The sequence below is a fragment of the Macrotis lagotis genome, chromosome 7 (assembly GCF_037893015.1).
Source record: "Macrotis lagotis isolate mMagLag1 chromosome 7, bilby.v1.9.chrom.fasta, whole genome shotgun sequence".
Lineage (NCBI taxonomy): Eukaryota > Metazoa > Chordata > Mammalia > Peramelemorphia > Peramelidae > Macrotis > Macrotis lagotis.
This window is the reverse complement of record NC_133664.1, coordinates 10,796,006-10,809,518: the sequence shown is the minus strand read 5'-3', so window position 1 is coordinate 10,809,518 and position 13,513 is coordinate 10,796,006.

Sequence of the window (13,513 nt, the reverse complement as noted above, 5' to 3'; positions counted from 1 at the left end):
TTGATAAACCTTCTTCAGCATACTGCTGTGCCAGCCACCCTTCATTAAATATAAATTTTGGAGAAAATACTCATCTGCATTTGTCAAGGGAATTCTCCCACTAGGGCTCTCTAATTTCAGGACTGGTTAGGGGGAAAATGACTATAATACTTGTAACCAATTACATGAACCCATGTCCACTGCATTCACCCACTTAAGACAATTCCCAAGTTTCTGTTCTGCCTCCTGTGGCTACTGACATCCTGAATGTGGGCCAACATGCCAGAGGTCATGGTGATATGAATTTCTAGCAATGTGGGCTATGAACCAGGAATAGAAATCCCCTCTCCAAAATTAGACAAACAAAAATAAAAGAAATATAAATAAAAAAGTCATTGGTGTTTAGGGAGAAAGTCATTCCCCATACATCATAGTCATGAAAAGAATAGCTTATGTGTTAGGAGACCCTAAAGGAAGCCCTGTTGATATCTGGACATCTTGATCAGGGAGGCCAAAAGCAGAAGCTCACTGAGGCAGATGCTCTTCCTCCTCCCCACATCCTAGTCATTAAAGATTTGACCACTGGATTCTCTGAAAGAAGAAGTTTTATTTTATAAGGCAGAGGTGTCCTAAGAAGGATACTATTCCCATTTTTTTTCTCTAATACCCCAAGGATTCTACCCTGAAACCCTTGCTGTACTGGTTTCTTTATGGTCACATCTTTTTTCAAGATTTTCGGTTCTCTAAAACCTTGCCTTATTTCTCCCTTTTATAGATTTTTCTGAAAAGGTTTTGGAAAAATCTCAGTTCCCTTCTTCAACAGAAGAAAATCAATCAATGGGAGAAATAATTAATAACCAATGATTTGGGGGGATTCAGAGTTCTCTCTTTTTCCAAAGTCATTCTTTCTTTTTTTTAATTAAAGATTTTATTTATTTTGAGCTTCAAAGTCATTATTTCAAAAGTTCACTCTCTTGAAGGACATTATTGATAATGACATTGAATTACTTTAATTCTTTGAATAGAATGCCCCAAACTGGATAATTTAGAAATAAATGACATTATCAAAGTTCATTAGAATAGATCTAATCCTTCACGTAATATTCATTCTCTCAGCAATTGTTAATCAATCAGAACTGATTGCCATCTTCAGAAACACCCCTCTTCCAAGAGTATAAAAGTCTTGGGCCCCACCACTGACCATGAAAGTCTTTGACATTCAAGAGTGTTACTGACTTCTTTTATCAAAACACTAGCTTTATTAATTAAATGAGTAATTTCCTAGAAATCATGTCTTGAACTTTTTAATATAATTATTTTATTTGTTTTCCAATTGTATACAATAGAAGTTTCTACCTATCGTTTTTTGTAGTGTCTTGAATTTTACACGTTTTCCCCCACCCTTCCTTCCCTCCCCCCACCCCTCACAGAAGGCAGTCTGATCAGCTTTACATGGTTTCCATTCTATACATTGATCAAAACTGAATGTGTTGAGAGAAAAATCATATCTTGGAGGAGAAAAATAAAATATAAGAGATAGTAAAATTGTGTAGTATATAAGACAACTTTTGTTTTTAATCGAAGGTAATAGTCTTTGGTCTTTATTTAAACTCTACAGTTCTTTCTTTGTATATAGATGGTATTCTCCATCCCAGATACCCTAAAATTGTCCCCGATTATTGCACTGATGAAATGAGCAAGTCCATTATCTCTTGAACTTTTTAAACATCACACTTTCCCGCCCTGATCATTCCATCCCATCCCATGCAATCCCATGCTATCTTGCTTTAGTCTACCCTATGTTCTACACCAATAAAATTCCTTGCTGCAGATGATTTTACTCTTTTCTGGTTACCTGCAGCTAAATAGAATTCGATGTTTAGGAAGCTGTCTGGTGGAGATATTATAAAGGTTTCCCCTGCTTATAGAATCCAATCACATCTGGAAATCACTTCTATGGGCAGTATTGTTTTACCTTCTCAGCCTGCCTTAAGCATCCACTCTAAAGGCCTTAACTAACAGTTTAAAGGAAAGACGAGTATTGCCTTTGCATACTCTGGCCTAGAGATGAATCAAATTCATCAGTATGATGTCCACATATTTTATAGTCTATATAAAATACCAATAAATGAAAGTTTCAAGATTTTTTGTTTGTCTTATTTTATTATGATTTTAAATTTTAAAAGGAAAAAATATATAGCAATTATTTTGGCATATTTCAAGATATTTCTAATCAAGGTCTTTTGCCAGATGCATACCCAGCATTCCTGATATATTATACTAACTTCTAACCAACTCATCCAATCTATTTTCCATTTAAAAAAAAATACTTGTTTTCCTCCCCCCAAGGGAAACAACTTAAAAACTGCAGTGTTACTCATGTCCATTTTACAAACTCACTGCTTTGAAAAGCAAAGGCACAGGGTTAGACATGATTTTGCATGCATAATCTCATAATTCTTGTCTTCTCGATGGATGGGGGAGGAAGACAATTTGGAATTCAACATTTAAAAAAAGAAGATAATGTCAAAAATAATAAATTGAAATATAAAAGCAAAACAGGCCTCAAAAAACCAAAAACCTCACTGCTTTGGTAAAGGACAACCCAAATTATAGGAAAAGCTTAGCCTGGTGAAAGGACTCCCGCTGCTTCTTCAGTTGGCCACAGGGCGGAGCTCTTTTTCTTATGGAGGAGTGAGGGATGCTGAAAGAGGTCCCTGAAAAAAAAAATAGAGAACCTTGGATTGGGACAAGGTCTTCTGTATGGGCTTGCCATCTGTTGTTGCTTTTCCCCCAGAATGAAGAGGGCCAGAAGGGAGCAGACCCTTCTCTAACAGTCCCTGTTGTAGATGTTGACCACTTGAGTTGCTCTAGAAGGGTCAGTCATCTTGTCGACCTCCTTCCCCCATGTTATAGATGAAGAAACTGAGGTTCAGAGAGGGCCAATGAATTATTCAAGGTCACATAGCTAAAAATAGCGGCAGAAGTGGTGACTAAATCTAGTTTATCTGATCCCAAATTGAGGCCTCTTCCTGTTGCACAACACTGACAACATTATCCGGAAACCCCTGGTTTCTTTGGTGCCAACTTTGTTTACTTGGTTTTTAGAAGGAATCATATTTTCTTTTCCCCTACTCTGGGGATTAATGCTTAGAGATTTCCAGGAATGGAGGTGTCTCTCCCCTGAAGAAGATTAATACCAATATACGATTTACAACAATCGTAGAGTTCTTTTGATCATGGGCATAGTGGAATTTATATGCTACAATGGTCAAAACTGTTTCTTTTCCTAATTAAAAATGATCCTAACACAGAGCCTGACCCATAGTGACAAGGAGCACTTGCTGAATTGACTTGCGAGATTCCATCAATGAAGGGGAACCTGACACCAGGCTATGTGATTCCAAGCCTGGCCCTGGTTCTGTTTGATGGTCATTCAGCATGGATTCCATCTTATTTTGCAGCAGACCTTTAATTTCTTTGGTCTGGGAACTCCCAGTGAGACCAGATTCTCTATCATTATAGACGGACACTCCATCAGTATCTTAGAGTTTATAGAGTTGCCAGTATAGACATTGCAGTATAGACTTAGAACTGAGAAAAATTTTGGAGGTTGTTGAGTCCAACCCTTTTGTTCGACAGATGAAGAGACAGATGTATGGGTCGCCCCAGGTCATCAGCTAGTGGTTCCATCCCAAGCTTTCCTTAACTTCCCCAAGAGAGCTTCCAATTTAGGTATCTCTTGTTTTATGTTGGTATGTAGAGAATGAAGGCAGCTTCTTCTCCCTATATGGGCAGAGATAACACAGCCCTTGAAGAAGGTCCAGCCAAGCTCTTGCCCAGACCAGGCAACAGCCTGGAAAGCCTCCTTGTGTCACCTGCTGGGATCTGCTGTCCTCCTTTACTGCATGGGATCCCAAGTGAAATGGAGGTGAGCCATCCCATAGCAGCGATGGGGAGGAAACAAAGGTTATTACTTTCAGCAACAAGTCGGCTCCTTTCTGCCTTCTAAGTCTCAGACCACCAGGAGCCTGGAATTATTGGATTAAGGGCCAAGGCTGCCTCAAGTCAGCCGCAGCTTCATGGAGCCAGAGCTGTGCTCTGTGGTTAGGCAGCCAAAGAACTCCTGGGTCCCAAGGTCAGGTCAAACTGTCGGGGCTCTCTCATCATAACCTTTAAGGGTCTCCTTTCCATAGGAGAGAAAGAGGGGTCCTGCTGTTGATTTAAAAGAAAATGCCAATTTCAATGATTGGAACCCTCATGGATGGTCCAAAGGGTCCCCAAAAGAATGGAACAGGAGAGTAGAGCTGGCCAAAGGATGGGTTCAACTGAATGATTAAGAGCCATGAGTGTCGTTGACCACATCCTGTAAGGACCAGTTCCTCTAGACTAGGAGCCTGGAGGTGCTGCCCACACACTAGGTTTCCTATCCAACCTGAGCAGGGTTCTCAGGGTGTGGTCTGTGTTCTGCAGACGCCAGTGGCCGGGTTAGGAAAACAGGCGGCAGCTTTCTCAGAATGTTACAGTCATTTTTAATTTGCTCCTGCCCTGAATGAAAAACCAATGTATTTTTTAAAATTATATTTGTTTTATAATGCACACTTCAAATGTGAACCAAGGCACTCTTTTTTTTTAAAATGGTAAATGGCATCTTGCAAGAACTGGGGAATGTGAAAAATCCACCGCCGATTGAACTCTTGAGTATCCACGGGGTGATTTCTTTCAGCTTGGCACTGGTTTCCAAGTACAAGGCTTGGATCCATGGCCTACTGTGAGGGCAGGCCAGGTGGTCTAGGGGCCAGCCCCACATGAGAGCTACAGAAAAACATGTATTCTTTCCTTAAATGCTTTCTTTTTCCACTGCAGATTTTAGTCTACCGTAAAAATTATAGAAATAAAGATTTTTTTAAAAAAAATACAGCCACAGTAATGACAATTTAGCCAGGGAACAACACCATGAACTGGTATTAGGACATTTCAGTGATGAGAAATACATTGAGGTAGGTGGTCTGCCTGGCTTGTATCCTGACTAAGTGGTCAGTGGCTGCTTGCCCTGGGCTGCATATGGCCAACCCCTTTTCCCCATTTTTCAGGTGTTAGAATGGCCACCCCGCCCAGCTTTTGCCTCCCTTTGTTTGTTTCTTGCCCTCACTCTCAGACTTTTACATATTCTCCTTGTCTGAGTGAGACAATTGAGGCAATAGCAAAAGTGCTAGACTTGGGGTCAATAGGACCTCCCATCCAATCGCCTATGGAGATCTTATAAGGCCCCTTGGTCCATAACTGAATTTCTTCCATGCTCAATTTTCTCATCTGAACAGGGGAATAATAATCACTGACCTCACAGAATTCAGAGGATCATATGAGATAAAGCATATGCATACATATTATATGTACAATATATATATACATATATATCATTTCAAAGTTTGAGCATTATGCAAATATCAGTTTTATATTATTGATAAAAAGTAAGCTCCAGGGGCAGCTAAGGTAATGCATTGGATCTAAAGCACTGGTCCTGGAGTCAAGAGGACGGGAGTTCAAATGTGGCCTCAGACACTTAATAATTGACTAGCTGTGTGACATTGGGCAAGTCACTTAACTCCATTACTTTAATAAATAAAATTTTTTTAAAAACATATAAAAGTAATCTACAAAAGCAGGAATTATTTCATTCTTTGTATTTGTATTCCTACTGTCTGGCACAACCCTGGATAGTTAATGACTGCATGTCAAAAATAATGATTTGTGAATATACTGGAATATTAATGTGCCACAAGAAGTGACAAAATGGACAGTTTCAGAAAAAAGTGATCAAAATCAGGGAAACAATTTATGTACTGTTGTCAATAACCTTATCAAGAAAAACAACCTTGAAAGACCTACCAGCCTGGATCAAAGCAATGATACACTTGAGTCCAGAGAACTGAAGAAAAGCATGCTACCTCCTACCAAAGAGGTAATGGAATAATAAAAAAGCAGACTGATCAAAGCAGGAATTTATTTTGTAGAACTATGCATATTTGTTATGAGAATTTTATTTTTTTATATAATTATTCAATTGGGAGGGAATGATATGCAGTGGGAGGGAATGATAATACGTAATCTATATTTAAACATAAGTTTTTGTTGATTGGCAGATTATGTAGATTTTAGGCCATAACACAATGGTCTCTGAAATCTGGAAGCTGAAGAATACCCAAAGGACAATAGAAGGAGCCATGGTGAGTCAGATAGAATATCTTACAAATACCAAAGGGCAACATGGAGGCAACTTGGAGGATGTCAGCAAGAAAGAGGACCTGGTTATTTGGTGAGTGTGAGGGCTGCCAGTGGGTACCTTCTGTTCTCTATTTGTCTCCTTCAGCTGGCAGCAAAGAGAGAATGATTAAGCAACCAGCACATAGCACATAGGGTGACTCCCTTTTAATGAACCTCTTCTAGTGCAGGGACAAAAAGTTACTGGGTAAGCAGGAATGATCTGCATTGTTTGAGGGAGCTCCAATTATGATCATTTGTTAGGATCAAAGATTCTTTGGAGTATTGACTATATTAGAGTAAATGTACTGAATCTGGAGCAAAGATCTTGATTGTCTAACACACAGTTTGCATCACTGACCCTCTTTAAAATTAAGAAAAATTGTAAATAGTGGAAATGTGGGGGTGGAGTGAGAAGGTAAAAGAAAGGGGAGATTAAGACAAATTCGAGGATTTTTTAAAGAAGTTCTAAGGACTCAGTAGTATGTGTCTGTACTCTATTAAATTCCATTTAAGACTTCTAATCCGCTCATCTAGAAGTATGATTGGTCTGCAGTCACTTCAATCCTGTTTGATTCTTCATGACTCCATTGGAGATTTCCTTGGCAGAGATACTAGAGTGACTTCTCATCTTCTCCACATCATTTTACAGAAGAGGAAACTGAAACAAACAGGGTCTTGCCCAGGGTCACATAGCTAGTGATTCGAACTCAGAAAGAAGAGCCTTATTACAAGACAGGCATCTATCCACTGTTCCCCCTAGATGTCTTAGAATTAGTTCAATCAAATTATCAAAGGGATATTTCAAATGATGAGGCAAAATTAAAAACTAGAGAGTGGGGGAAAAAATGAAGATATCAAGGCAGATAATGAAAAATAAGCATTGATGGCAATATGTCTCCAAGTCAAAATGACTCAATAATCTGGTTCTAGAGACAAAAGATAAAAGGAGATAAGAAGAATCAGTTAAATAAACAAGTCTTAGATGCAATGCAAGAATCAATTTAATTGTCAGTAAGCCTAAGAAAGTAAACTATTGAGGAAGGGCTATTCAACAGGAGCATCAAGGAATACTGAAAAATAGTTTGGATTCAAAGCAGCAAATTCTCATACTTCAGACAAAAATACAGTTAAGAAGAATGAATTATTTAAACATAAAAAGTTACAACATGAAATAAAATAGAGATAAATGAATGAGCATTTGTTGAATTCTAGGCAATGGGGAAAACTTGTGACTGATCTGTTATGAATATAGATTATATGATAAATTTGTAATAGCAAAAAGAAACAATGTACTCAATGACTAGAAAATAGCTGAACTCATGGAACACTTGTTCTATTAGAAACCAGGAGGTATGGAAATTCAGGGAAGCCTGGAAGGATTTGCATGAACTGATGCTGGGTGAGATGAGCAAAACCAGAAAAACACTGTACACCCTCACAGCAACATGGGGGTGATGATCAGTCTTTATGGACTTGCTCACTCCATCAGTGCAACAATCAGGGACAATTTGGGGCTGTCTGCGATGGAGAATACCATCTGTATCCAGAGAAAGAGCCGTGGAGTTTGAACAAAGACCAAAAACTATTACCTTCAATTTAGAAAAAAAAATACATTATCTTAAAATGTAAATTTGCTATCTCTTATACTTTTCATCACATTCAATTGGGATCATTGTATACCATGGAAACAATGTAAACACTAAGAGAATGCCTTATAGGGGGTGGGGGGGATGGAAGCAAGAATGGGGGCAAAATTATAAAACTCAAAATAAATAAAATCTTCAAAAAAACCCAATATATATATATGTATGTATATATATATATACATACATATATATATATATATACACATACAGAGGAGTTGGAGAAGGATAAGGGGGTTTACATGGCAACTTATTGAGAATGTGTAGTTCTTTTTCTCAGCAAGTTTAGGTCATAATTCTCCTATCAGAGCCATTAGTCCTAGCAGTAGAGTCTAAGCTTCTAATGAAGATGAGAGGAGGGATGAAGTTGATGAGACTGCAAGCAATAAGACATAGAGAGGACTGGGAAGTGCCATGTAGACTTGGTTCCAGGCAAAAGGAAATGGCTGTGCTTCTATTGTTGCTTTTAGTAACCATTAATAAATGTGACTATTAATATATAATAAAGAGGCTAAAAAACTAAAAAAAGAAAATAGTTGAAAAACATTTAACATTTTGACATAAAGATCTGCTCTATAATGAACAATAAAAGTGAAGATTTTAAAAAGAAGATGAAAATGTTGGAAACAGAACAACAAAATTCATTCACACAATGATTACACCTATATAAGTGGAACTGACACTAAATGACCCATCACAAATAAAAAATCTCAGGTCAGAGACCTAGACACCACTAAATTCAAAACAATATATTTACAAAGCATATCATCCCTTCTTAAAAGTCTCTAAACTAAAACTGTGGGTTATGGTGGATATAGGTCACACTCGTCCATTATGCAGTTTTATTTAGTTTTTTTAGTTTTTGTTTTTGTTTTGTTTTGCAAGGCAAAGGGGTAAGTGGCTTGCTCAAGGCCACAAAGCTAGGTAATTAAGTGTCTGAGGTAAGATTTGAACTCAGGTACTCCTGACTCCAGAGCCAGTGCTCTATCCACTGTACCACCTAGACACCCCTTGTTTAGTTTTAAAAATAAAATTTTGGGGATACAATTTTAGTATATTTTACTTTACTATAAACCAAAAAAAAAAACCTTCAAAAGAGAGACAATCCTTTCTTCAGGCATTTTCCTGATAGTCATTTCATCAGAGCTTAGAATCTCAGAAGGAACCTTTTGGATAATTAAGTTCACCCCAAAAAAAACCAACCAACCAACAATCAAACAAATAAACCATGAATTCCATCCAGGTCATCCTTCAGAAGGGCTCAACTGATCTCTGTTCAAATATCTCTGGTGATGAGTCTTCCTACCCAAGGCAGCCTAATTTATTTCCGGAATGTCTACAGTCTTAGGAACTTGTTATTTGCCTTTCTTCTACTTATGTTTCCATGTGTTTGTCCCAGTGCTGCTCTCTCAGGTCAAGAAGAACAAATTTCTGCTGTCGTCCATATATATCAAGGATATAGGAAGACAGCCATTCCATCTCTTTCCAGGCTGTTTTTCTCTAAGTTGTTGCTGCAATAGCAACAGGAGAGGACCAGAATCAGATCCTGCTCCTGTTCCTGGCATTTACCATTCTGAGACCATGAGCAAATCACTTAATTTTTCTGAGTCTCAGTTTCCTCAACTGTAAAATTGGGAGGAGGAGGGATGTATTTTTGGCATCCAAACTCATGTGATTATTCTGAGAATCTAATAGGATAATTGGCAAACCCTGCTGAACACAGTCCTAGATCAGAGCCGTATAACAGAAAGGGATCTCAGAAGTCGTCTGATTCAGCCCCATCCTTTTCTCTTGATAAGGATGTTGAAACCAAGGAAGCTAAGGGACTATGAGAGAAGGACTCCTTTTTGGGCACATATGCCTCTATTTGGCTGTTCTCATCTAGTGTCAGTTCAAGTCCCAAAGTATCCTAGCCACATTTAACCAACATTCCTTCTGAAATGGTAATACCCAGAATTTGAAACAACAAAGATTTGGTTCTATGCATTTTTTTCCCTTCTAACAAGAAGATTTGCCATTTCTTGAGTATAGTGTATACCTCATGTGAAACTCCCTCTATTATACAGAACAGCCCCTAATCTGTAGCTTTGGAGTGAATTGAGAGAAAGATAAAGAGGGTAAGTGACTTGTTCAAAGTCACAAGCTAGATAAGTCAAAGACAAGACTGAAGATGAGGCCAGGACATTGTCATCTCTACCCTCTTGCCTTTTTGTTCACAATATTTCAATTCATCCAGAGACCACAATTAGACTTCTTTACACATGTACTGTCTTAACCAAAACCTGGCAAGATGTCTTGGGGTTTACAGCCCACAAATCACTCTGACTCTCATCAATTGATCAATAATAGGTCCCAGAAGAAGCCCATCTTAGCCATTGTTTGGGTCCTGATTGTCTAAAAGATAATGTAAATAACCTTACATCTGTCTAAGAGATAATGTAAATAACAAAACATCTGTTTTGTCCTAAAACCATGAGGGTCTTCTCCTCCCAGATTGATTTTTTTCCAACTGGATTAAAGAAACTAATATTTGCCTCATTTCCTTCTTACCTAGTCTTAATCACTGGATGAGCTTTGCCTCCATCAAACTGAGACCTGTTTAAAAACCTTAGCTTAAAAAGGTCAAGGTCTCCCACTGCATCCAGAGTCACCTCTAAGTCATTCTGATTCATATCTGGTCACAGGACCTAAATGGATCCTTTCTTACCTTCCCATTCTTATACATGAGTCTCCTGACTAAGGTCTATTATTCAGCCATACAGACCCACTTTTTATTCATTAAACACAATCATCACTTGTTTCAATGCCTTTGTGTTGATGTGTTTACCCATGCCAGGAACTCTCTAAATTCCTCACTTCTTCTTGTCTTCTTTGGCTTCTTCTAAGATTCATTCAAGTCCCACCTTCTCCAGGTCTCTTCTAGTTCTCCCTAATGCTGAGATTGCCATCTGTAACTTCTGCCTATCTCCAATCTACTTAGCAATTTATATATTGTCTTCAACATTAGAAATTGTTACCCTTCTTTGTATACTGAACCCAACACAATGCTGAGTACCTAGGAAGCATTTCATGAGTATTTGTTCACTGGCTAAATGCCTACCCCTCTTGCCAGACTCGGTTCTTTCATATACTCCTCCCTTTCCACCACCACACCGCCATTACACTTCAATTCCTATAATGAAAGTACTTGAAACTGGAAATCAGTCAAAAGGCCTTTGATCCAATTTCATCTTTATTGCTTACAACCTGGGTGACCTTGGGCAAACACATAACCAGTTTCCTCATCTGTAAAATATGTGATTTCAATTAGACAGCTTCAGAAGCCTATTTTAGCTAGAAAGATATGCTTTTATGGTTGTTTCAAATCCTATGTGAATCCTTCGTAAATGACAAAAAAGCCAATATTTTATAACATTTTAAGATTTGCAAAGCTTTACAACTATCAATTCATTTATCATCCCCACAACCCTGGGAAGAAGTTGCTATTATCCTATTTTGATACTGGATTTAATTAATTGTCCTGCGACAATCCTTTACGCTCTCTGTGTTTAAATGTCTTTGTTGGAAAATGGGCCTGGGAAACTAGGCCTTCTTCCCTTGAAGCTAACACTACCCATGGGCCATCCTGTTTTTCTGAAGACATCAAAGAAGTCAAAGCTGAGCCTGGGGCCTTTGAGCAGTCATAATTCTTATGTACAGGCTTATTTTGTGGGGAATTTTCCATGCTGACCAACTTGGAGACAATCACTCTTCTGATTTTTCACTCCATTTACTTGCCTTTGCCTAGTTGGAGCAGAGATGTCTTCAAAAGAACATAGGCCACGAATCCAGGCACTTGAACTGATAAAATTGGGCTTGAAGTATTTGGTGGAACAGAAGTTATGTGTCATGGAGTAAAGAAAAATGCTTTAGAAATGTTCATGTTGGATAGAACCTTTAGAAATAGCCCAGCACACAGGACATACTTCTCACCTCATTAACTTAGTCTAAACATGGCTTTGTCAACTTCTTTTCCAATTATAGCAAGCTGGAAGATGCTACGAAATGTTTGGTTTGTTCTGCACACTTGAAGAATCAAGTTCAGTTCAGCTGTTAGAACATAAATCAAACTGAATCTGGTAATCTGCCGTGTTTTGAAATATCTTCATATTTATTGGAGAGGAAAAAAAGAGGAAAGAGGAAAGAAAAAAAGAATGGAAGGAAAAGAAAAAGTCAATAACCTGGAAATCCAGTCTGAGTCAATCTCTGAAAAGGTCTTTGAAATTAGAACCCTTTCCTTATTCCTCCATGCTCTAATCTTCAAAGTTCTAGAAATGAATACCAACATTGCCCATGTTCCATGTGGTTATCCTCGTACCTTTAAAAAAGTCAATTTTAATTCATTAAGGTAAGAGAAAACAAGTAACAGCCCTTCCTTAAATGTCAGGACCTTTACTCCTCACATGATCATATGTCTATGTGTCCATTTATATTTCATATCCTTCCAGTAGAATTTAAATTATTCCAAGGTAGAAGTTATTTCTAGTTTTGTCAGTGACCCTAACAATAATGATAAAAATAGTTGTTGGATTGAAGTGCCAGGAAACTCATTTAAGGGTAGAAGGGAAATAAGCATTTATTAGTAAGCTTGGACTTTGTCTCAGTCACTATGCAAAGTGCTTTTGAAATACCATCTTGTTAATATTCTCCTTATGGTGAATAGGAATCCAAAAACTAGAGTAGGTTTTCTTGATTCTCATCCCTAGACATATTATTTAAGATATATTTTAATGATGGATTCTGAATAAATTTCTCAACTTCAGACAATACTAAAGTGTTCCCCCCTTTTCCTTCCCATGTCTTTGAACTAGTTTCTTTATCTGAAACATGGGAGAAAAAAACCTTTATAGAGATTATTTGAGTCAGAAAATTCACATAACATACAAAGACACCCCCCCCCATTTCACTCAACAATTAAAAGCTCCAAGCATGACAAAGGAGCTGGAGGCTCATTCAGGTAGTGGTTGGACTAGCTAGCCTTTGAAGTCTTGGCCAATTCTGGGATTATGGCAACTCATCTAACCTTATACCTGCTGTCTCTATCATCTATCCTGTGATCAAGGAAGGTGGGAGCACTCAACATTGTCAACCATGTCATGCTCTTTCACTGTATCTTTCCTTTTTAGCTAAACTTTACTTTTGGAAATAATAGTAATGAGGACTGAACTATGTCATATGCCTCCAGTAGGTATAGAGAGCTACCCAGAAAGGAGACTCTTTCCACCAGAGCAAGTTGGCACCTTCACTGTGACTTAGACAGTTGCCTAGACTAAAGCCCTGTGAAGATGGATGACCACAGTTACATGACTTGCATGCAACAAAAGCAGGAAAGTAAAGGATAGTGTCTTGTGAACATAGATCCAGAGGGTAAAGGTAGGTTAGTCACATTGTGAATAAGTAGTGACTAGCTGACAAGATAGGTCAAATTCTCTCAAAGAATACGAATTCAAGTAAGAGTCCCTGGTTTGTTGGATGCCTTCTGTTGGAAATTTATGGGAGGGCATGAACAAGGATTCCTCAGGATAAACTGAATGAGTTGTAATCTACATCCCTGGAGGGAAACATTCACATCAAGACTGTAAACTTAT